Genomic DNA, 25,284 nt, shown 5'->3' on the forward strand with positions numbered 1-25,284 from the left:
AAAAACCCATGTGGCATGGGCTCTGTTGAAACAGCATCTCATATGATACATATGATGTTGAATTGTCCCTTTTATGAGATAGATAGGAAGAAGTTCATAACCCCCTTCCTGTGTGGAAGTGAAGGTATTATGGATAACCAGAAGGTTATCTATCTTGTAAATAGCCACTGCTGTGAGTTGTTGGAAGCGGTGGCCAATTTTTTAAATGGTGTTATTTTAACTCATCTGAAATTGTAACTAATTGCTGTTGTTACATTGTGATGTAGAACTGTTTATATGCCATTAAAGATATTTGAATAGATTGAAAGTCTATTATGGTTGCCTAGCCAGGGTCACTGAGGAGATTGATTTCTTAAAATTAGGTATTGCTTCTATCATTTTGGGGTTTTTTTTACTCAGATGATTCACATATCAATAGGGGTTTTTGTGGCAAACCTGCAGCTTTCTTGTATTAATGGCTCCTGTAGGAGGGTAGATGGTGCTCTGGCGGAATCACATTCTGGGTCATCTTTATATTCCACAGACAAACCAGGATTGTGATAGAAGCCCCCACTTTGATGACTACAAAATCTCTAGCTGTCAGGAAACCCTCTTGATGTCAGGAAACTATCTACATCCATCAGCTTCCTGATGCGATTCTAACCAGTCCCCTGCCCTGAGTTTCTGTGCATCTAAACCTCATCAGCCATAGTACATAGCAAGGGCAGCATGGAAAATTCTCCCATTGCCAATCCATGCATTTTGTTCCTGCAAAAAACCATGGTATAATCCCCAACTGCAGCAGAGCCCATTCTGCACAACACAATAAAACATTGTGAGGCTGATAAATAAAACTGTTTTCTTCTAAATTCTTGGAAGATGTTTTTTTTCCTCTCAAAGCGTTTTATTCTAAAAATGCTGAATAGCATTTCTTTTTCCCTCCACTGTTTTCAAAACATTCTCCACTTGCTGTGCAGAAATCAGGGAACATTTTATTTTTCCTGCCCAAATTTTAAAGTGCTGTAACTTGTTTTCACTGCTTATGCTCATCATTTTGTGCTGCTGCAGATTCTCCGTGCCTTCCTTCATTTGCTGAAGGTTTCCCATGGAGGTTTCCTCAGCTAACAGCTCAACTGCTTGCTATTTATGTTTAAAAGGTAGATTAATAAAGTTAGTTTTCCCTTGTAATCCTGCACATGTGTCACTTTTTTCTGTTGTTTTGTTTTGAGGGAGGTGTCTTTCTACAATGACATAATGTGAGAACCTCAGCCACTCAGTGGGCTGGTCTACGATGCATTAAGAAGCAATGGGTAGACTCAGCCTCCACAGAGGCCAGGTCTACCCATTTCAATTATGGATAAATCTGCTCCCTGGAGGGCTGATCTACCTGCAGTTGAAAGTAAAGGGTGGACCCATTGCTTTTTAATAGGAGTTGACCAGCCCTCCAAGTAGGTGTGAGTTTCTCATGGTGTCATTGTAGTTATGAAAACACCTGCTGCTAAACAAAAGCCAAAAAAAAAAAAACATGTGAGGAATTACCAGGGAATGCACTTTTTCATGTACTTTTTAACCAGAAATAGCAAGTGGAAGAGCTGCTAGAAGCAGTACAGCAATAAAATACAAAAAATACAAAATATAATACAGAATTTAAAAAACATTTATAATATTAACATTAAAATCCCTTAAACATAGTAGCAGCATTATCAAAACTCACATTGATTGATTGATTGATTGATTGATTGATTGATTGATTGATTGATTGATTGATTGATTGATTGATTGATTGATTGATTGATTGATTGATTGATTGCATCAAGGAACAGCAATGCCAGAAATATTAAAAATACAATACAGAGCAATGCTGGGGTTGGTGTAAGAATATAACACGAGGGCATCAAGATGGGAAAAAAGAACTGTTTTGGCGGACAATGCTTTATTTCTCCCATGCAATGCAGGAGAAAAAAGCCAACTTGGTTCTCTTTAAAACATTTGCAAGATATTTTAATTCCTTTGTGAAGAATGAACCAGTAACTCACAATAAGAAAACTGACTGTTACAGTTAAAATAATTAGGTCATGGAAGTAAGAAACCAGTCATGGAGTGAAGTCAGTTAATGCTTTGTTAAGTGGTCATGTTGTTGGAGCCTTCCAATATAAAGCATATCAAAGTGAAAGTGTATCAGATAGAACAAGAATCACATTTTTTTTCCTAAGCCTTCTGTCACATACTTATTGCTTGAGGCTTTTTCTGAGCACAGTTGTATTCAAGAGTCTTAATAAAGATTCATTTAAAAAATAAAGAAATAGAAACCATGTGCTTGTTCTGATTTAGACATGGATCATTTCTTTAAGTAATTAATTAGTAATTAAGGAATTATTACATTGCGGCATGTGGTACAAATAAAATTACTGGAGTGTCTTGAGCAAATTCTTTAACAAAGTAATTCTTATTAGTTATAATCAAAATTATTTGTTATTTTAATTAATCCTTGGTTAGACATTAATTAGGCTCAAAGTAATTTTATAGCTGTACATTCAAATCTAATTGTGCAATTAATAACAAATGAGTCACTCTTTGCAGAGAGTAGTATTACAGGTTCTTAAGGAAAAGTAAAGGACTGGATTCAGAATGAAGCCCCAAAACACCACACGGTATAATTAAGTTTTATTAAAGGAACATGCAGGAATATACTATATAAGAGTAATGAACAGTAAGAATAAAATAATAAAAATAAAATGTCTAGCCTTAGCACATTTACAAGCATTACATCTCTAAATCCAAATGTTACCTGATAAGACTAACAGTTTCAAAGTCCAAGGTAGGTGCTTTGGCCAACCTGGTCTAGAAAAAAAAAGTTTTTCAAAGACAGATACAATCCAGACAAGGACAAAGACTGGAATAAAAGATCTGCCTTTATGCCAAATGATCTGCGTTGGCATGATTTTAGTTGTATATGTCTACATTTATGCTTTACCATTTATTCTTTCATAAGTTTCCTATAAAATGTTCTTACCACCTTGTCACGAGTTCTTTGACAAACTTGCACTAGTCATTTCAGTTCATCCTTTTTTCTCCAGTGTATTTCATAGTGCTAGTTTGGTGTGAGAATGATAAGGGTGTCAGGGCATGATCTCAGCAATTGTCTCAGAGGCCCCTTCCACACACGCAAAATAATGCATTTTCAAACCACTTTCACAACTGCTTGCAATTGGATTTTGCTTTTCTGCACAGCTTCAAAGAGCACTGAAAGCAGTTTGATAGTGCATTATTCTGCATGTGCGGAATGAGCCCGAGAGTAGTTATGCCAGTCCTCTAATTGCACATCTAATGGCTCACTGGGAGGCTTTGGATACCGCCGAGCATTCTGCAATCCAATAGGTTCCTTGAGTCTCATTAGATGAGCATAAATTTGCTCACCACCCATACAAGGAGGGTGTTGTGTGCTTAAACAGGTCTTCATGGTGGTCTGACCGTGGTCTGAATTCCAAGGCCCAGCCCAACATCACCTCTGACAGGGTATCTGTTGGTATGTTAGGTGGATGGTACACCGACCAGATAGCCAATCTTTGATAGTATACATAAGGGAAATATTTCTTGTTCAGGGTTGCTTTAAACTGCAAACAATGCTGTTGCCTTGAAATACCAAGTTACAAACCTCATACAGTCCTTGAAAGATATTCATTTCACACAAAACTCTTTTTACAGTCAGTCTTTATTCTGCAGTTTTACAGAAAATGTAATGTATCTTTAAGGGTGTTGTCACATAGGCTTGTTCATCCCTCAGAGACTCCAACCTGAGCTTGCATGCATGTAACAGCAATTCAGCAGCTGAGATTTTATATTGACATTGCATCAATCAGTGTGCTTTTCAATAAAACCAATTTACACATTCAGCTGCAGACACATTTTCTTTAAAATGTATGTCCTACCCACTCATGTTCACAGTAATTTAAAATGAATTGCACATAAAATCATCAAATAACAATAGCATAAAGACTTTGAAAACAATTCTACCAGCCCATGCAATGCAGTGCCCCAAAGAGAAACTAGAAACCTCTTTTTCAGTGTATTGTCGAAGGCTTTCATAGCCGGATTCAACTGGTTGTGGTGGGTTTTCCTGCCTGTGTGGCCGTGATCTGGTGGATCTTGTTTTTAATGTTTCACATGCATCTATGGCTGGCATCTTCAGAGGTGCATCACAGAGGGAAGTCTGTTACACACTCTTTGTCAGTGTCTTTTTTAAAAGGACATGTTGACACAACCAGTATACATGGTTGTGTGAATCAGTCTTCATGTTCAGAGAGTGTTGTTCCAGATGAATAGAACTGCCAGCTTGGGGTTGGGAAATTCTTGGAGGAGGGCAAGGACCACTGAAAGGCATAATGCCATAGAGTTCACCCTACAAAGCAACCATTTTCTTCAAGGGAAGTGGTCTATCTCATCTGAAGATGTAATTCTGGGAGATCTCTGGGGCCCATCTACACATTTATATACTATAAAAGAGCAGCATAGGGCCATTTAATTTTAAGTCCCTAAACAGCTTGGGGCCAGGGTACTTTAAAGACCACCTTCTCTTGCACTGCCTAGACCATCATCCTTATGCCAATCTACATGTAGGATTAACAGACCCCCACCAGGGGCAGGAGATCTCCTGCTTTGGATCCTCTCCCTCCACATCATTCAGCTAGCTGGGAGACCTGGCATCTACCTTAGTCTCTTCCAAGACATTTTAACACAGTTTTTATTAATAAAGAGGTTTACTGTTTTAACATTATTTTTACAGTCTGCTTCTAGTCTAAGGACAGTTTTATGAAGAGTATTTCAGACTGCTAAATGTTTACTGCTATGGCTAGTTTTATTTAAAAAATTAAATTATTTTTGTTGCTGCTTTATGATTTGATTATGTTTTCCCTTGTAGCCTGCCTTGAGCAGGAGAGGCAGCATATGAATTTACAAAATAATAAATAATTCCCCAAACCATTCCACCATACTAATCCCACTTCTGATTCCTATAAAATCAGTTAGGAATCCTGGAAAATCCTATCAGATAATTTTTTTCCAGAAATGGAAATGAATATAATCAGCTTCTTATTCTTGTCTTTCTTACAGTCTGTCAATACTCATACTCATATTCAGGACTTTTTTTCTGTGATAGTACACACCATTATCGAGTACTGGCATCTTTTTTCAGGTCTCTTCTAAGTCCTGATGATGCACTGGTGGAAATCAGCGCAACATTTCTTATAAATACTGGCACTCTTGTTTGTTTTTAAATCAAAATAGCACTTGTTCACTTAAATACAACACATTTAAACTAAGGCCGTTTCCGCACGGCCTCCCTGTCGCCTCCATGCCAGCGAGAATTCCGCCGGCGTGGAGGTGAAGGCCGTTCGCATGCACGCATGCGGACGGCCTCAGCAGAGGCCGGCAAACGGCAGGCAGCTCCGCACGGAGCCGCCTCTTCCCCCTGCCCCGTCCCACTCACCTTGTCCCCGTCGTCGCCTGCTGGCCATCCGAAGCCTCGCCCATGCGCTGCCCTCCGACCTCCAGGGGGTCGGAGGACAGCGTGGGCGGGCTTCAAACGCCAGCAGGCTTACCCACGGGACAAGGTGAGTGGGACGGGGCAGGGAGACAGCGTGTTCCCGGTTCACACCGCGCCGCCGGGAAGACGCTTTCCCCCCAACAACAACCCTTTAAAGGGTTGTTGTTTAGGGTGGCCTGACGCCGCCCTGGGGGAGGGGGAGGGCAGTCAGGTCGGCGCTGCTGCGTTGCAGCAGTGCCGCCTGTGCAAACGGCGGCCTGGGGGCAGCGTTTTTACTGCCCCCAGGCCGTCGTTTTTGGCCCATGCGGAAAGGGCCATAGCCACTCACAACTTTGCTATGCAAAGTTAGCCCATTTCTTGTTAACTTCCGATTGACTTAAAATAAACTACACATTTTATTCTTTCATTGAAAGCAATAGGACTTCAAATGGTTTTAACATTGCTTGGATTGTGCCCTTAATATGTAACCTTAGACCCTCCGGTTAAATACATGGGAACACTCTGAATTTTTAGACGTGCAATGTGAAAATCTCTTCCATATTACGTGTGCACACTGAAAGGAAAGCCACAATTATGAGTTGGGTTGGAAAGAAGGCAGGAAGTCAAATTTGTGGCTTGTCAGTTTTTAGAACAAATATAATCTTTTCTTCTTAATTAAAAGGTGTACAGTTTGCCTTCATGATCCATAACGGCTGTTTTTCAACTCACCAAATGCCATGCAAACTGGACTGCCTTCAGAAAAGGAACATGGATTTAATATATGTCAGAGTTAATGCAGTCTGATCCTATGCATGTTTGCCTAGAAATAAGCCCCTCTGCATTCAATGGAGCTTATTTCTAAGAAAGTGTGCTTAAGACTTCAAGTCTTAATTAGTTTCTCTTCATACTTTCAGTAAATTATGTAGACCTTTTTAATGAAGTTTTAAAGTCTAAACAAATCATGAACAACCATTTATCTTTTGTTCATTTTAGATTAAAAGACTTACAGTGGAATATCAATTATGCAAATTAAAATATTCTTTTGAAAACACCCATAATTTTTGTACTAAAATAATAATAGCAAATAATTAGAAAAATTATGGAGCCAATACCAATGATGGAGCACTTCACCACTTCACTTTTTTATAGCACAACTTGGTGTTAGAATGATTATACTGAGTATTTGTGATTTTAAACTTTTTCTTTTTCTAAGCTACTTTTGGTTTTGATAAACACTAATCCATTCATAATATATGCTCAGATCTAACAAAAGTAGTGTGTGAAGGAAACACTCTCTCTCTCTCCCTCTGTCTCTCTCTCACACATACACACTCTTCTGCTTTGTCAGAAAAGATCCTCAAAGAAATCTTGATATCATAGCATTATGCCAATAAAGGCTTACCGGTATGTATGTATGTATGTATGATATCATAGCAATCATAGAAGGCTCAGAGTTTAGTTCCTCTCTTCTGGGCTCCCCATTTTGTATAAAAAAGAAATGGGTCTCTCCCAAAAACTTTAGAAACAGAAATGGCTTGAACTTTATGTTTTTATGGTAGTGTCCAAAACCCAACGCCTTGCTTGACAACAGAACTAGTTGGGAAAGTAAAAGAGAGCTTCATAAAATAGGAAATGGAAATGAAATCTTGATAATCTCATCTTAAAGTAATTTATAGGCCCAAACATCAGCATTAAAATCCAGCAGCTGGGACTAAATGAGATTTCTGAAAGACAGGTTTCTGATTGTGTGACTTGGTAAAAGAAAAAGATGCTGCATTGACTGATCAGTACAGCATGTATGTCTAATAGATGATACCTGAACATGGTACTTAGATATCTACTTGTATCATTTTAGCTTGATATTATTTACCTCCATAATAACTGAAAATATTTAAATGTTATAAATTATTACGACTGCTGTTTTTGCCTTTAAATAGCAGGTATTTTCACCTAGTCAGTATAGAATTGCAGTTTAGACCAGACTCTTATACTGCAAAAACAATATGGGTAAAATTTACCAACACTGCTGGGTATCATATGGAATGTCATTTCATCATGATGAGTTAAATATTCCAATATTGCACTGCATGTGGCTCTATTTCAGGCCTCTACTTCTCATCCTTTGCATACTGCTGTAATTTTGAGACATGTTCCAAAGCACACATAATTGATCATAAGAAAAAAAAAGAACTAATGATATTAATTGACAAAAGCCAGCCCAGCTGTCTAAAGAGAAAAACCTTGAAAGGAAACTACATGTTTTGAAGGTCAAGTCTCAATGTAGTATAATCCCTACCATCTGTGTTCAGGCTGGTGTGATTCTTAGACTGTCATGTACATTCTCCCTTTGGAAAATAATAGGCAGGAGAAAAGCTTACCCAACAGGGAGCCAAAATGTAGTTAGCTTTCCAGAAAATGAAAAGGCACCACTGTATAAACTTAAGATGACCCTTAATTTTCCTTCCCCTTGACCTACACATGTTCAAAGTCAGCATCAAAAGTTTAGTGGCTCTCGGAATGAAAATAACTCAGCAACCAATAAACTTTAATGGTCTAAAAGTGCACTGAAGTACAAGGCAACCATGCCCAATGCCATCATTCAGGCATGGTGTTGCCCTACAGAAGTACTAAAATGATGAAGAAACCTCAGCCTTGAACTTTTATAAAGAAAAAGTGATTCTGCCTTTTTTTTGAAGCCACAGGAGTGACTATTCTGAAAGGTATATTTGAAAACTGTGAAATGGAGGGGGCGGGAGGAGAGAAAGAACAGTACGAAAAACTTTTATGGAACAAAATGCAAAATGGCACAGGTGTTCAGGCCTTATCGTCATGCTTTCTTTAGGGTTGTTTCAGAAAAATGAACGATTTTCCTTCAGATGCTTTTGTGTTCTGGATCTCCATTTCACAGTGTTAGGACAATAAAACTATGGTACATGACTAAAGAGAAGTTACAGAAATGATTCTACAAGTGCACTGTAAAATACTGAGACAATGAAAAGCTCTTTGATTTATCACCATAGAAGTAACTAGCATAACAATATCTAAAAAGCAGACGTGGAATATTTCTTTCTTTCTTTCTCTTCTTTCTCTTCCTTCCTTCCTTCCTTCCTTCCTTCCTTCCTTCCTTTCTTTCTTTCTTAAGTCACTGGAATCAACACATATTCACCACACACGTAAAAACCCAACTACTATAAAACGAGTGATAAAAAAATAATAGCACTCCACTGATACCTAATTACAAGAGGTACTTTGCCTTTTTGGAAGGAATCATTTTATTTTTCTTCATTAAAGTGATCTAACAACTGACTTGTGGGATTTACTCCACCCCTACTGAATGATGTAACCATCCCAAATCACAAAAATAAAATTCATGAGGAAATGAGTTGTTTTCTCCCTTTTCCTGTTACCAATCGCTGAGGCTGTAAAATCTGAGATTTCATTATTTCCGCAAAATGACATGTTTCACAGCATTTTGTCAATTCATGCCCATGAAATCATGTGCAATATGTTGTGAAAATTTCCACTGTGATAAAGTTTTGTAATTATCATAGCAGATGTTGGAAATGAAAAACAGGGGATAGCAATCTCAGTGGAGTCCAACTTCTGAGCTTTCCTAGAGCATCTCTGTTGTTGGTGACAGAGGGCTGGGAGTGGTGAATGTTTGGCTGAATATCAGACTGAAATCATTACCTTTTTATGTCTAAAAATTGCAATAATCCAGAGATGACTGCTTGGGTATTTGAATGTTTGATATGATAAAAGTGAGTCATAAGTACCAGTATAGTTAAATGGGTATTTTATTTGTTAAAAAAAATATTTCACTCTGCACTGTTCTGTGGTTACTAGGGAGGCTAGTCACTGAAAGCCACTTTTAGCTAATATAGAAAGATAATAAAAATGTTTTAAAATACCCTTAAACTGAGTACAGCAGAGAATTGTGAGAAGCAGAAAAACAGTATGATTTCAGCTGATAGCAGATGCCATCAAAACCAGTTATCAGAATTTAGGACCAGCTATGCTTAATCAGAGAGCCAGCATGGTGCAGTGGTTAAGAGCAGCAGACTTTAGTCTGGAAAACTGGATTCAATTTTCCACTCCTCCAGATGAAGCCTGTTGGGTGACCTTGGGCTTGTCACAGTTCTCTCAGAACTCTCTCAGCCAATGCAGCAGCAGGCAATGGCAAACTGCCTCCAAATGCCTCTTGCCTTGAAAGCCCTAGGGGGTTGTCATAAGTCAGCTGTGAGTTCCACCACCATACAATCAAACCACTGGTCCATCTAATCCACCCTCTCATTTCAGACAGTGGCCAGCCAGACATCCTCTGAAAGCATACAAATAGGCAACGGAAGCCAAGATTTCTCCCTGTTTTGTCCTCTAGTACTTCTTATTTATTTATTTATTTATTTATTTATTTATTTATTTATTTATTTGTTTATAATTAATTTTATATACCACCCCTCCCCCGAAGGGCTCTGGGCGGTGAACAACACAATAAAACAACAATTACATTAAAACCCCATTAAAACAATAAATTAACAAAATTACATTGGCGTCCAACATAAAACTTCATAAACCCACCCTGGAAGAAAATAAGATAAGAGAGCAGAGGGCCCCCATAAGTATTAAGACCCAGAGTGTAAAAGAGGAAGAGAAGGGGGGGAAAGGAACACTCAACAGCGGCCAGCCCCCCCAAAGGCCCGGTGGAACAATTCAGTCTTACAGGCCCTGTGGAACTCTCCAAGATCCCGCAGGGCCCAGATAGATGGGGGTAAGGTGTTCCACCAGACTGGGGCCAGAGCTGTAAAAGCCCTGGCCCGGGTAGAGGCCAGCCGCATCATCGAGGGGCCAGGGACCACCAGCAAATTGGCCTCTGATGAACGTAGAGGCCGTACAGGGACATATGGGGTAAGACAGTCCCGAAGGTACGAAGTACATTACCAGAAAAAAACAAAACCACTACTTGACTTCTGAACATGGAGTTCCATTTCTTTTTTAAATAATGGTTTTATTAAGTTTTTAAACAACTATACAGCATAACTAAAACAATACATATAATTCTACAGTGATCCAATCACCATAGCACTGAAAAAAACTACTTACACAACATTACCAGAAAAAAACAAAACTACTACTTGACTTCCCAGGACCCATTACAGAATCAGTCTTTAATATTATGTTACCACTGGTATCTAGACCAACTGTTTGAATTTCTATCCTTTTCATATCTCTCTAACTTATTTCTTAAACTTAATGGCAATTTATATATCAATTTATTCAACTCTTCTTAAACATTTTGACCCATTAGATAAATACTTAAGACTGCCATCTGACATTCTCTTATTAAAAATAGTATCTAGCATTCTACTTAGTTATACTGATTTGTATCTACACTTAAACTATTCTACTGGACATTTTAAAGAAAATTCTTTAATATTTTTCTTGTAGAACTCTTTGGCACTTGTTGCAGAAGTGATTCTCTGCATCTGGACTTTGTATGTGAAAAGGATTCTTTCCAATTTTAACCATATTTGTTTCTTTTTCAGAGTATCCACTAAAATGGTATAGTTCTTTCACATCTGCAGGACCCTTAAAGGAATTTCCTTCATTATAATAATGTCTGTCATCCATCTTAAACTTGGACTTTTGATGAGTTTCCATAATTTGATCTACAGTGTCTTTTGTGTAGAAGAAGAACACAATATTTCTACACAATCCCTGTGAATTTGATTTTTGGAGTTTATTCTGTATATCTTTTCAATCTCTTCTTGTTCCATTATAAATTTGGCCAGAGCTGAGGAAAGCATAATTTTATGATTCTCTTTCAAAGGGTCTTCTGGAACTTTTCTCAGTCTGAAAGATTTTTCTTTAATTTTATATTCCATTCGAAGAATGGCTTGTTCATGTTCTTTAGATTTTATTTGAACTGAGTCAACTCATTTTTTAACATCTTTAATTCGTTCCTTTACTACCTTTAAATCTTCCTTGAATTCTTCAGTTTTCTTAAGATTATTCTTAACTTCTTTAATGTTCTTTAATAATTCAGCCATTGTGGCTGGTATGTTATGAACACTATTTTAATAGTCCATTTCTAATTGTAGACTTTGTAAATTTGTATTCATGATTCTAACATTATTTGAAAACTCTTGGTAATCTGATTGGAAGGATCCCTTTCTAGCAGTAGCTATTTCAAACTGCTGGAACCACTAGAACTGCTGCTGGAAGAACCACTAGAACCACTAGATATTGCTGCGCAACAAGTCTCTGAGTTTATAGTAGAGTATAACTGAAGTTGTCCATTCTTTCACATCCCCTTGCGTGGTTCAGTAAAACTTCCTTTCTCTGTGTCATTTCTTTTCCAGTCTAAACCAGTCTCAGCCTTAATCTCCAGTCTCCAGCTCCAGAGAACAAAGAAAGTCAGCTCAGTCTTATTTTACAGCCACAAAGTACAAAGCAGCCATTTCTCTCAAATGCCTTATTTCCAAGTCTCACCTTTTTGTTTATTGTTTTCCTTTTTAAACTTTTTGTTTACTTTAAGTCCATACCTTTTAGAGAAATCTTAAAGTTTACAACTATCTGCAACATATTCTGGATTTCTTTATTGCTTTCCAATTTATCTTTGTTTCTTCATGGGAGGTGCATGACTTGGGATATTACCTTCTGAAGGAAAAACAAAATCTAGCAGTCCCGAGAGTCTGTGCAGATTCCTCTAGCTTTCCCCTTAATCTGGGAGAGCTTACAACTTCTTTTGAGCTATTAACTGGAGCTTCAGATCCCAGAGCAAAATCAGGATCAGCCATCTTAGATCATGACCAGACGTCAAACATGAAGTCCCATTTCGATGTCATAGCTAATGGAAAAATAATCCATTATTCATCTAACCTCCTCTTAATAGTCAGTGGCCAATTTTTACAATCTGCTTGCTGCATGAGCAGGATGTGTTGTGTAGAAGGGAGAGAAGGGGAGGGAAGAGAATATCTGCTGTAGGACAGCCCCCTTCATTGGCAGCCTGTGGTCCAGGGAATTACCTCTCTCATTGGCCGTTTCTGCACAGGCAGGAAATGACGGCCTGGAGACGGTAAAAACGCCGTCTCCAGGCCGCCATTCGCACGGGGGGCGCAGCTGCAGCGCAGCCGCGCCACCCTCGCGCCGCCCGGCTGGCCCGCAGCCGGCGTATTCCCAGAATGCTGGGAAGCATTCTTTTTGGGAATACGCCGCTGTGAAGCCGCTGCCGAGCGAACGGCAGTGGCTTCACGCCGCCTCCAGCACCTAGCACTTACCTTGTCCCTGGGCCTCCGGCGCGTCGCCGAGGCCTGGGGACACGCCCCCCTGGCTTGCATCACTCAAGCAGGCGCGCAGGGCCAGGGGGGCGTGTCCCCAGGCCTCGGCGACGTGCTGGAGGCCCAGGGACATGCCGGGTCGGCCAGGCGCCGGCGCTCCACTCCGCGGCGGCGCCGTCCCGCCTCTTCCTGGGACCATCCGTGCGGACGGTCCCAGCGTCTACGGGTCGGCGCGAAATGCGCCGACCCAGCCGTTTCCGCCGCCGTGCGGAAACGGCCATTGTGAGTGGAAGAGGATTACTTTTGGAATAGTAATATCAACCTAAGTGCAGGTTAAAAGGCTAAGCCAGCAGTTTTGACTACTGGGTATAATGAGATCTGTGCCTTTAAGAATCACTTGATGGGCAGGGTTAAGAGAAGAGGGAATTATTATGTTTGGCTCCATTTTCTGTAGCAGCCATTTTGGGGTGGCACTCATCATCTTCTTCTCAAAATTTCAGAGGTGTCCTCAGAATCAAAAATGTTGTAGACCCCAAGGATACAGCACACACATCAGACTTTTATCTGGATCAGTGGTCTGTAAATGGTGTTCTGGTCAATCTATAGCATACAAATCAGCATGGAAAAACTTTGATAGAACTAAAATTCTGGGAAACTATGGTTTGGTTATGTATTTATTTTATATGTCTGGGTCCTGCTTTTCGGCAACCCAAAATGGCTAACTGTAGATAAAAACCATTTACAACAACGCACCAGAATCTGTGGGATTCCAAATTAAGCAAAGAGAGTCAGAAGAAGTATTCATAGAATATTCAAACACTCAAAGGAACTGAAATGTGAAACTGCCTGATCCAAAGTATGTAATATCTAAATGCCTGGATCAACTAGATCCACTTGTGAGAATACTTGGCTGATTGATACTTTGTGATCACTCAATTTTGTTAGTTTTCTTTATGCAGAGGTGGGTTTTTTTCTTTCTGAGAGCAAACCTTTAAACTTGGAAATTCCATCTGCCACCTGTGCTTGCTGCCTGAAATCTTGTCATCCAGTAAAGGCTTCACCACTTGATCCTTCTGATTATATAAATTGGCCCAAATGCACATCCTATGACAGGTGATGCAAATGGCCAGCTATTCACTTTCATTCTTGAGTGGAGGAGTTCATATTTGTGCTAACAATCAGATTGCAAAACCCGCAAAAGCTACAGCTATCTGCAAATAAGTATCATGTATCTAGTTAAAAGAACTGGATCGTCTGCTTCTTTGTATTTATTGTTTCATACAGAAACCCTCAATGTGAGACTGAATAAAGAACTGTGTATGAAAGTCCACACACCCCTTTTCTATCCCTGAAGCACCTGGGTGTAAGGCTTATTTTGCCAGCATCCATTGTGTTTAAAGGCCTGTTTTATGGGAAACCCACAGCTTTTCACAATGCTTCCTGAGTGACTGTCTTAGAAGAACAGCATCTGGAAATGACCGGCACACATCTGCACATCTGAAAAGCAACCTGCAATCTTCATAGCTAGCAGCCATAGTATAGCTGTCCTGAATGCTGAAAAGAGTTGGGGGAGGGGGGAAGAGAGAAGACATTGTCAGGAGCAATGGGTACCTGTTTGATAATTAAACAATTGTGTTACGCATTTTCTTCTACCTATAAAAGACTCTTGTGGTGCTTTTACTTCACATTTTCCTGTCTCTGTGTGTTTGTGGATATGTCCTACTCACATTGAAAAAGAGACAGGGTTCTTCAATTTTAACATCAAAATGGTGAGAGTGCTGAATCTCCCCTCCATCTCAGGATTTCCTTCCTGCAACCTGTCAATCCAACCACTTCTCTCTTCAGGCAAGGACTGATATCAGAAATGACATTGGTATAGAAAGACTGTGGCTGGGATGTCATATGCACCCAGTCCCAATTCCTGGCATCTCCAATTAGATTTTCAGGTAGCAAGTACTGGGAAAGAACTTTACTGTATCCCAGGCATTTTGAAAGATCTGTATCCAGAATGATCTGCTTTCCTTACATTTTCCCAGAACCAGGGAATAACACTGAAACTATATGTTTACCAGTTCATGCTTCTATTCCTTTAATAGTAGCTTAATATGCAAATGACCATATGCAGTGTGACCATGCTTTGGTCACACTGAGAAAAGCAGTAGTGTAAGGCTTCTTCTCAGCTGAAATGTCCAGATTTGATAAACAGTCTTATCTTGGTTGTTTTAGACAGCACTTACTTGAAACGCTGTAGTGCAATGCAGATTTCTAGGCATACGTTTCAGAGAGCACATCTTGCCTGCCATGTCTACAACCCATTTCAACACAGAGGCAGTATGAGGCATACATAATACAAACATATCCCCTGTTTCAAGAGATGTTTCATCAAATTGGGGCCATTTCCATTGCACAGGAAAAGTATCACCTCCAGTCCAGCTATTGTTCTATCGAATTCCCCAAGATGAACCATCAAAGGGATAATTTACCTTTATTTCTTTGTCAATATGCTAAAAATTATCATCAGTCTGTTGTCACTTCCTACGCTTTCTACTGAATTTGGTGGGTATCTTCAAACTGCCCAATCAAATTCAAGTTTTGTTTCTTGGATCAACCTTGATCTTGGGAAAGTTAAGTCCTATACCAAACTATGGAATTTTTCTCCTAAAAGGATTAGCCCAGGTCCCCAGGTCTCCCATTATCTGAACACACCTGCAATTGCTTTGCAGGTTGCCTCTCTATTGGACTTCTTCTTATAGACTCCATGCAATTCTCAGTTTCTCACCCACCGGTCAGATAATATTTACCTCTCTCTCTTTCAGTCTTTCCCCTGTTCTCAGCTGTGTGAGCGAGTGTGTGTGCTGATAGGGAGGGAGTGGGTATTTTTATTTTGGCTTTTATTTGTGCAGTTGTAGTCAAGGCCTTAAATGTTAGAAGCAGTTTTGGTATCTCTAGTTTTGTATCTGAGTGCTGGAAAATAAATACTCTATATAGTCTGATTTGGTTGGTCTCTTGCTTAGTCTATTGGGAATATTGTGCAGGAATAAGGGCAAAAGATCCCTTGTTCATCTGGATGGAGACCATGTAGCTTGGTAATTTACCCCTCTCTATATCCAATCTAGGTAACAGTAGCATAGAGCAAGCTCCTGTTAAAGGCAGCAGGACATATAAACACATATGAATCTGTCTCATATTCAGTCAGTTCATTAGCCTGTCCAAAACCACTACTGTCTATTCTGACTGACAACAGCTCTCCAGAGTGTCAGCCAGTCACATGCTATGCAATCTCTTATAACTGGAGGAACTGAGGACTGAATTTAGGACCTTCTGCATATAAAGAAGAAGTTGCAGCATTCAGGCACAGTTCCTTCAGTGTTTTCTTTCAAAATTCCTTTGACAGAATATGTTTATCAGTTTGCATCTCTGTTGAAAAACCAGCAAGGAGGGCTGGTTAAATATTGCATAAGTTATATGGGCAGTGCACACTCAATTATGGAAGTGTTTGGTGGTACACTTTTGATCGGGCGCCTGTTCAAGAGATGTTTGGTGGTACACTTTCGATCGAGTGCCTGTCCTTAAATTTGCTTGCTCTTAATTTTGTTTATTTAAATTTCAAGTAACTGCTGCTGTTGAAAATTTGTTTTAATGGGGTTAAGCTTTATTTATGTATTTTATGTGCTGTTATTGAGAACAGTTGTACTGTGAGCCACCTCGAGCCCTTCGGGGAGTGAGGTGGCCTATAAATAAACAAATAAGTAAGTAAGTAAGTAAGTAAGTAAGTAAGTAAGTAAGTAAGTAAGTAAGTAAGTAAATAATACATATATGTACTGTTTGGCAGTGTTCAGGCAGCAGACATCTCTGTGGGAAAAGGCCAGTGGTCTCATATGTAAACCTTTCAGAACTTCTCGGAAGACTAGAATTGGAGGATGGCTTAATTACTGTGGGACTGACTGACAGATCGGTTGTTGCTGGAGATTGGACAGGCCTTCTGTTTAGCTGATTATTAAAAACTTGGGACCAGTTCTGACAAGGGATGCTAAAGCAGCCCAGTTTTTACCACTAAAAGTATGAGAAGAGATTCATTGAGCCAGAATCCTGAGGTAAAGCTCTGCATTAAAAAGTGGAGCACATGAATCAAAAGAAACAGAAAATCAGAGACAGAAAAAATAAGTATTGGTGGCAGAGCATAGAATTGATTGGCATGGAGCCAGCAAGCCCCAGGGCAGTCTTAGGAGTGGCTGAATTACCTCACTTGGAAAGAAGATCAAGGACTTGGAGCAGGAGAAAAACAAACATCCCTTCTGGAAGGAAAGGCCAGTGGGCATAGATGTCTGAGCAATATAATATTGGAAGATCTGGACTACATTTAACTTTAATCCACTCCTGAAATCAAAGCCATAGAAGCAAAGTTATGTCCACCGTGTGTGTTTGGGGGGTGGCAGTTCCTTCACAGATCACACAGAAATCAGTCACGTTCACTTTTCCCCACTACAGGATCTGGCACAGCAAGAGCTATTCTACCAAGGTAGCAGAAACATTGTTGCAGCCTTCAGGAGGGACAACAAAATCTGTACTGTTCCAAATAGTACTGCTGTAATTAATCAAATGCTGCGGGGGGGGGGGGGGGGTTGATTCCTTTTCCTTCGCATTTATTGCTTATAAATATTTACATATGTTTGATTTAAAAAAATCCAGGCAAACTATCAGGGAAACATTAAGATAAACATACTCCTCACATTATTTGTCTTTCTGTCCTTCCATGCTTGAATTTACAAAGAAGCTGTATAGATTTTTTTTAAAGATGCCTGCAGTCCTATCATCTTTATAAACGAGTACAGGAATGTGGTTTCCCATAGTCTGTTTGCTTGCAGACTCTTTGGGCATTTTGTGTGTAAAGAAAAGAGACAGCTCATAAAGGAAATCCATTCTTCTTATTGTGGGACAACTTTCTTCAGGTATTACCGCTAGTGGCCTGAAATAAAATGCTGTCTGGAAAAAAAACATGCTAACAGGGACCAAGGTTACCATGAGAAAAGGAACTTGCTCTGGAAACTTCAAGAAACAAATAGCCTACCCTGGAAGAGATCTATGGTCTGGACAATTACTATTTCAGCCCTAAAGACTGGCAATGCAAAATTAGCTGGGCACTTAAGAGTCTAGAATGAATGCCGGGGTTTTATTCCTAGATGGGCTTGCAGAAAGATCTTTCTTCAACTATTTTGCATTGTTAAAGGAAGGAGGCCATCATTTATCTGGCTGGCCCTAACTAACGTTTGCAGCAGAAATCATGTGATTTTTAGCCTACTGGGAAAGGTAAAATGGTGAGTTCTCTGAAGGAATCTTATAACATTGGTTCTAGATTTAAGAAAGGTATTATATGATTTACATGCATGAAGACCTCACTATAACAGAATTGGGCACATTTTGGCACAGTATATCAATCCCTTATTGAGGATTTAAATTTTGTGGATTACCATTTAGAAAGAGCATAATAACCAATAATTTTAACCTGGATGCTAGATATTTTACCTTTGACCACTAAGGAAACCTGAGACAGACCCCCTCACCTCCTTAACTTATTCAGGCAGGGAAACCACTTACTGACCTCTCTTGTCAGATTTTCCCTACCTTTTTCCTGCAGGAAAAGGTGCTTCAGAAAATGTGAATGGATACACTTTCCCTCAGCCCTTTAACTGACCCTCAAGGTGAAGGATGCCCATTGTAATAGTCCTTTCTGGGCTAACCCCTTAATAAGGCGCACAAAATAATAATACTGAGGCAGGTTTCAAACTTAAACAGAATAAAAGATTTATTAATGGAGAGAAGAAGGGAATAGGAAATAAATAAGTTAGAGGTAGAAATGGAGGCAAAAGAAATGCACATTTACACAAAAAGCTTTGACAAAGAATCAGTTTTTGTTTTTTCAGGCACAGTCTTAATATGTTTGTTCAGTTCCAATTAGCTGGTATAAAGATGTTTCCTAGATGGTACAGTTACTTATATTTTAGATGGTAATGGCTAATGGATTTCCCTCTGAGGCCCTTTCCACATGGGCCAATAAATACAGGTTAAGGACAGGATAAAACCAGGGTTGGGGGGGGAAGTTCTCATGAACCCTGCCCTTAACATGAGTCCACTCCACGTTTTCCCCCTATGTGTGATTCTTTTGTTTTAACATGTCTCTCAGCCACAGCCAAGCAAAGAACCGGACTTTAGTCCAGTGCGCTTTCCTCAGACATGACTGAGCACAGTGAAAGCATTTAGCTCTTAACCCCTAGACATTCAGTTCAAAAGCCTTTCAAATTGCTCTCCCTCTCTGTGACATCAAGCTACTTACCCAATCAGAGTGCCAGGCTATCACAACTAGTCAGTGGCTTTCCTGTTCCTATGCCTTTATGCCTCACTCTGAATGTAAACACACACACACACACACACACACACAATTAGCAGCCATGTATACATTTTCATGACCTTTAAAGAGGTTTATTCAAGCCAAGTGAGGGACTGGGGGCATCATTTGAATGCTAATCCTGGCAGGCATGAGTTAGTTGCGATGATACCAGGCTGCTCTCAGCACATGCTTAGGTAAATAAATATGAAAAATGAGACACACCCCACCATACCAGTATTATCAAAGCCAGGACTGGATAACTCAGCTGCTGATATTTCAGATGGAGAGACGTCTGAGCTATGGTCAGTCTATTTCATGTCATCATTGCCAGTTCTGAATATTCCAGCTGTGATTGATCAGTGATCAGATTGAGCAATCACCATGATATTCACAAATTTTGCTGGGAAATAGTAAATCTAGCACAACATACACATACACAGTATACAGACACAGCAAAGGAGTGCACGTGTTCTGTCTTCCTTATTGAAGTCTATAAAATTATGCATGGGGTAGAAAATGTTGACAGAGAGAAAATTTTCTCTCTTTCTCACAATACTAAAACCAGGGGGCATACATTAAAAATGTTGTGGGGAAGAATTAGGACTAATAAAAGGAAACATTTCTTCATGCAACGCGTGATTGGTGTTTGGAATATGCTGCCACAGGAGGTGGTGATGGCCACTAACCTGGATAGCTTTAAAAGAGGCTTGGACAGATTTATGGAGAAGTCAATCTATGGCTACCAATCTTGATCCTCCTTGATCTGAGGTTGCAAAAGCCTTAGCAGACCGGGTGCTCAGGAACAACAGCAGCAGAAGGCCATTGCTTTCACATCCTGCATGTGAGCTCCCAAAGGCATCTGGTGGGCACTGTGAGTAGCAGAGTGCTGGACTAGATGGACTCTGGTCTGATCCAGCAGGCTTGTTCTTATGTTCCTGTTGCTCCTCTTCCCTATTGCTCCTTTTAAATTAAGGATTTTCTTCCCAACTGGGGTGCTTTCTTTCTATGGTAGAAACCTTTCCTCTACTGACTGGTTCAGCATTGGAAATGCCCCCCACCCAGTCTTAGGTCTCTTGCACAGGAAGAACATATCCACTCTCTCCTTAAGTGTGCCATTTGTACTGATCAGAAAAATTTTAGCAGCAGGGAAGACACTATTTCTATCCTTAACTCCCTTTGTCAGGGAAGTAAACATTGACTTGCTGTCCCACTGCAGAGAGTTTCTGTACAAATTGTGATATTGTGTTGGAAAGCAAACAAAATAAATATGCCCTTCCATGACATGCCTGCTTCTAAGTCTGTACTCCACAATACTCTCCTTTCTGGACCTGAAACAACCTAGTTCCCTGGGATACTGAGTCCATCTTTTTATTTATTTATTTATTTAGATTTTTATATTTTCTGTCCCCTGTTGGGATCCACAGAGATCAACCAAATAATATGGCTAGCAGTAGAAAAAGTATTGTACAGCTGCCAACCAGTTTGTAAGAAGTTCATGATACAGCAGCAAATGCAGGTGCAACTAATGTAAAAGTGCTAAATCTGGTTGCCAGCGCCACCCACTTCACCACTGAAGGCACAGAAACCAGGACTTCTGAGGCAGATCTTAACTAGCAGCCTGGAAAACATGGAAGAAAATGGTTAGACCTTTACAAGCTCATGGATTGTCTTCAGATCTTTTGATATGGAAACACAATGATGAGTTATTCTTTGAAGAGCTACTAAAAGCAACTAATGAACAACAAAGTATCCCTAGCACAAAAGCTTTTCACTAACCCTAAAGTGAACATACTAGTATTTCCTTTGTGTTACTACTTTCCCACATGTATTTTCATCAAATATAAATAAGCAAAGGAGTACATTCACCCTGTAGAACATAATAGTCAAATCCACTGGATGTTATAGAACTACAGGGAAGTAAGGAGAGAAACAAAATCCCATTGAGTGGATGGGGGAAGTTCTATAGAATTTTAAGGAGTGGTAGCTTTCAAAATATGAATTATATTCCAAAATGTATTATATAGCACAAGTTCCACATTTTATAATGCTCCTATTCCCACAAGACAGTATTTCTACACTGTTTCCAATAGCCCTTCTGAAGAAAAAGTTCCTGCACATTTTATTAATTGAATAATAATTGTGTTAAACAGAGCATCATCTCAATCCAATAGCTGTCCATTTGTCCCTGATGACTTATAGATTAAAGGTCTAAGCTGTAGCATTTAATAGCCATTTTTTCAAGAAGTGCATCTCATAGCTCAATGCTTTTGTCTGTATTTGTGATGCATGACAGCCCATTCCAATGCTTCTCAAGAGCATTAGTTGTTCAGAGAGAGAGAGAGAAAATATTTCAAAGCTTTTTTGAGTATTTCTTCCATGTCTCATCTTCAGTATTTAGAGCATTTCTGGAGTGGCTGACCTGAAAAGGAGGTGTGTGTGATAAGTCCTTATCTTAACAGAGTATGTTCTGAAATGTGATTTGAATTACTGTATGCATTTGAGTGTCACATTTTGAGCGGCAAATGAATATGGAATCACAGACAATAGCTGGGATGCAGAGGTACATTCTGCACATGTGCCAGTTTCCTTCCTTTTGTGTACAAAAAATGCCTCTTCCTTGACTCCTGGACTGCTTTTTAAATTCCTGCAGGTTCAAGAGGTAATGAAAGGATTTGGTGCAAGTCCTATTCAAGGGTGGGATGCTACCAGGTGCATGCACTGTTTCCCTTGATTTTTTAAAATAACGATTACATCTAATTCCCATTCTTCTTAAAAAAACACAGCTAAGTTTAAAGAACCGCATTCACATAGCAAATCCCGGGGGGACTGGGTGCTAGATTTGCTCTCTGCGTCTCAGCCAATGCCTTTGCATTTCATGTTGTGCATAATGATTTTCAGAATTAATGTGGACAAGCTGGCTATTAATCTGATGTAAATATTATGTGTATATAACAGAGGAAGCAAGTCCACTAAAAATTAATTATTAAATGGTGCTTACTCCCAGGAAAATGCCTGAAGGACTGATTTTGCTAATTCATAGTCCAGAAAAAATGTAGCTTTTCAAGTTAACTGCATCAAAAAGAACTATACAATTCAATGAGAATTACAAGCATTGGCTCTAAAGCAACTTTCATTCTGATGTAGGGTAACTCTTTCCAGTAAAGAAGGCCAATAATTTCATTTTACAGCACCTATATAAATTCTGATTTCCAAGAACTATTGACCTATCTATAGTGATCCTCGCCCCTTCGGTGAATGGTTACATCTTTGGATTAGGGTTATGTGGAGAGAATGGAGATTTTTCTTTCATAAGCCTGCAGAACCCTAGCTTTGCTGGTTCAACTTTCCCCACTATGAGGTGTTGTGTGGTTTCTGGGCTCTGGTCCCACCCCCACCCCCATGTGTTTTCCCACTATGTTTGCTGTTGCTGTCATGGCTTCTGCCTGCTTTCCTTTATAACTTACCTCATACCTACTCTGCTTCACTTCTGCCTGCTTTGCACTTCCCTGAGTCTCACCTGCTTTGACTCTCACCTGCCTTTTTGTTTCCTGGCTACTCAGCTCAACTCAGCTCCTGCAACTTGCCTGCCCACCCTGACTTCTGTATCCCTACAGGAAGACCACAGCCTGGTTGCTGCAAAATAGAAAACACAGTAGATCTTTTTTTGCAAGCCTGGAAGATCCTGAGGTTTGTAGAAAGATGTGAACACCCATCAACTTGAAGGGTGTGTTAAATCCTCCCCAAGCAGAGGACAATGTAAACTTACTCTGAGTAGGGAAGGAATGAGCCTATGGAATGTGTCTGCTGGAGAAATTGCAGCTGACAGATAGGTGGGTGTGCCCCGTAACCCATTCTACCACTGATGTGGCAGCCTTGAAAGCAGGCAAGTAGGAGTGAACACTTTTTACTCCTTGCTTCTGCAGCCAGCTCCACCATTTTTGCCTCTACTCTGCAGGCAGACATGCAGTGGTGAAGCAAAAGTTGCTGCCACCCCAGTCAAGCAGAAGAAGATAGAGTGGCTGGAATGGAGATGAGTGGGAAAACAGAGTGACATGTAAGAAGCAAGCAGAACAGAGTTAGGGGGGTGATATTCATCCTCCCTACAAGTTTAGCAGTTGTCTGCAGGGTTGGGGGAGTGGGTCCCTGATGGTCAGCAAGGAAGAAAAGGCTGGATTTCCCCATGAGTCTCGCAAATCCCCACTTCTAATGACTATAATGATAACATTCACTTCTTAGGAGGTATAATTGCTTCATTATAAAAACACATACAGTTGTACACAAATATATTCAGAGATATGTAGGTTTTTATTATTATTTAAAATAAATACTGACTGGGCTGGAGTGTCAGGGCAGGAAATGGCACCTTCCAGCTTTTGATGGAGTACAGCTAATACCACTGTCAACCATCAGGCTTTGGGGGATGTTACTTTGATGCCTCCTTATCTATACAGGCTCAAGTTGCAAGTGTGGTCAAACTGGCATTTTACCATCTTTGCTGGCAAAGTTAATGGCATCCTACTTATAATTTCCTGTCCTAGGATAGTGATTCATGCAATGGTCACCTTCAGGTTAGACTATTGTAACTCATTCTACATTGAGCTGCCCTTGAGTCCCCAAGCTTGGGCCGTTTCTGCACGGCCAAATAACAGCGCCCTAGGGACAGAAAAAACGCCATCCCAAGGGTACTGTTTGCATAGGAGGTGCTGCTGCATCGCTGGAGAAATAGCTGGACTGGCCGTCCTGGCCACCCTGGAGAGGCGCGAAGGTGCTGCTTTAAACCTCGCTCAACAAGCATCCGACTCCTCTGGTGTGTGCAAGGCACTTACCTTGCCATCCTGTTCAGCTCTGGGCGCTTGCAAAGACAGGCCCACGCTGCCCTCTGATCCCCAGGGGTCAGAGGACAGCATGGGCGTGTCTGTGCAGCCACCCGGAGCTGAACAGGATGGCAAGGTAAGTCCCCTGTACACACCCTGGGCAGCTCCATGCAGAGCCGCCCCTGCGGGCAGCAGTGGCATCAAGGCTGCTTGCACGGGACTGTGCGAGCAGTCCCGATGCCCCACCGGCTTCATTTAAGTCGGTGGGACGCCGCTGCTGCTGGCTGTGCGGAAACAGCCTTGGTGAATTTCGGGTCAAGATGCCCAGATTTATGGCCCTATAAGTGTCTGCCTTCATTTCCCACTAGAAATAACTGAAAACTCAAATGGAAACTGGAGCATCCCATTTTGGGGCCCATAAGATTGGACCTGCCCAAAACAAACTTCATTAATCTTGGCGGTTCTGGGATGAGTCACCTGCAGCTATGGAGCCATCCCCCCCCAAAAAATAAGCTTCACCCCCCCTTTTATCAATATGGATATTGGACTTTTTTCAGCTCTACCCCCAAAAATGGGTCCAACAAACCTGAAAAATACTGTGAAAAATACTGCATAGCCCGATCCAGTTATACTATATTCTACCTAAACTCCTTTCTCCTTCCAATAACTGTAGTCAATGCACTCACCCGACATTGAGAGAGAAGGAAATATAACATGTACTAATTTCCGTGCATCCAAGACCTGCAAGTCACATGGGGACACTGATGACACTATCAGAAAAACTGGTGACTAATAGTTGCAGCCCAGGTGGCAGATTCCAAATGACAGATTGTTTCAATGTTGTTGCACAAATGTGCCCACACTCCCCTTCCCCCAGTGTTCTGATTTGGTGCTAAACTGCACAGCTGCCATTAGGAAGCAACTTTCTCAGCTGCCCCAGCCTCCACTACAGATTTGTTCATATTCTGTATGCATGGGATGATCACATTAAGGTTTTCAGGCTTAAAGGGTGTTTGCAGAAAACTCTTTCAGTCTCAAAGTCTAGAATTTTTAAACTGCCAAGCAGAATTTAGGGGACGGGGGGAACTATAATAATTCATTAATGCTGATTTTATCTAGGCATCCAATGTATTTGTTTTACCGCTCTTCTCCAGTATTTCTCTAGCCAGACCATGCACATAAATTCACACACATGGCTGTTGTCCTGTAGTTGAAGACTTATGTGGGGCACCCTTTTAGGAATAGTTGTATCTGAATTGACCAACTGGTCAGCTTGATAATTGTTAGATTGTTTGATCTAACTGGTGC

Source organism: Sphaerodactylus townsendi, linkage group LG08 (genome assembly GCF_021028975.2).
Source record: "Sphaerodactylus townsendi isolate TG3544 linkage group LG08, MPM_Stown_v2.3, whole genome shotgun sequence".
In the NCBI taxonomy this organism is placed as follows: domain Eukaryota; kingdom Metazoa; phylum Chordata; class Lepidosauria; order Squamata; family Sphaerodactylidae; genus Sphaerodactylus; species Sphaerodactylus townsendi.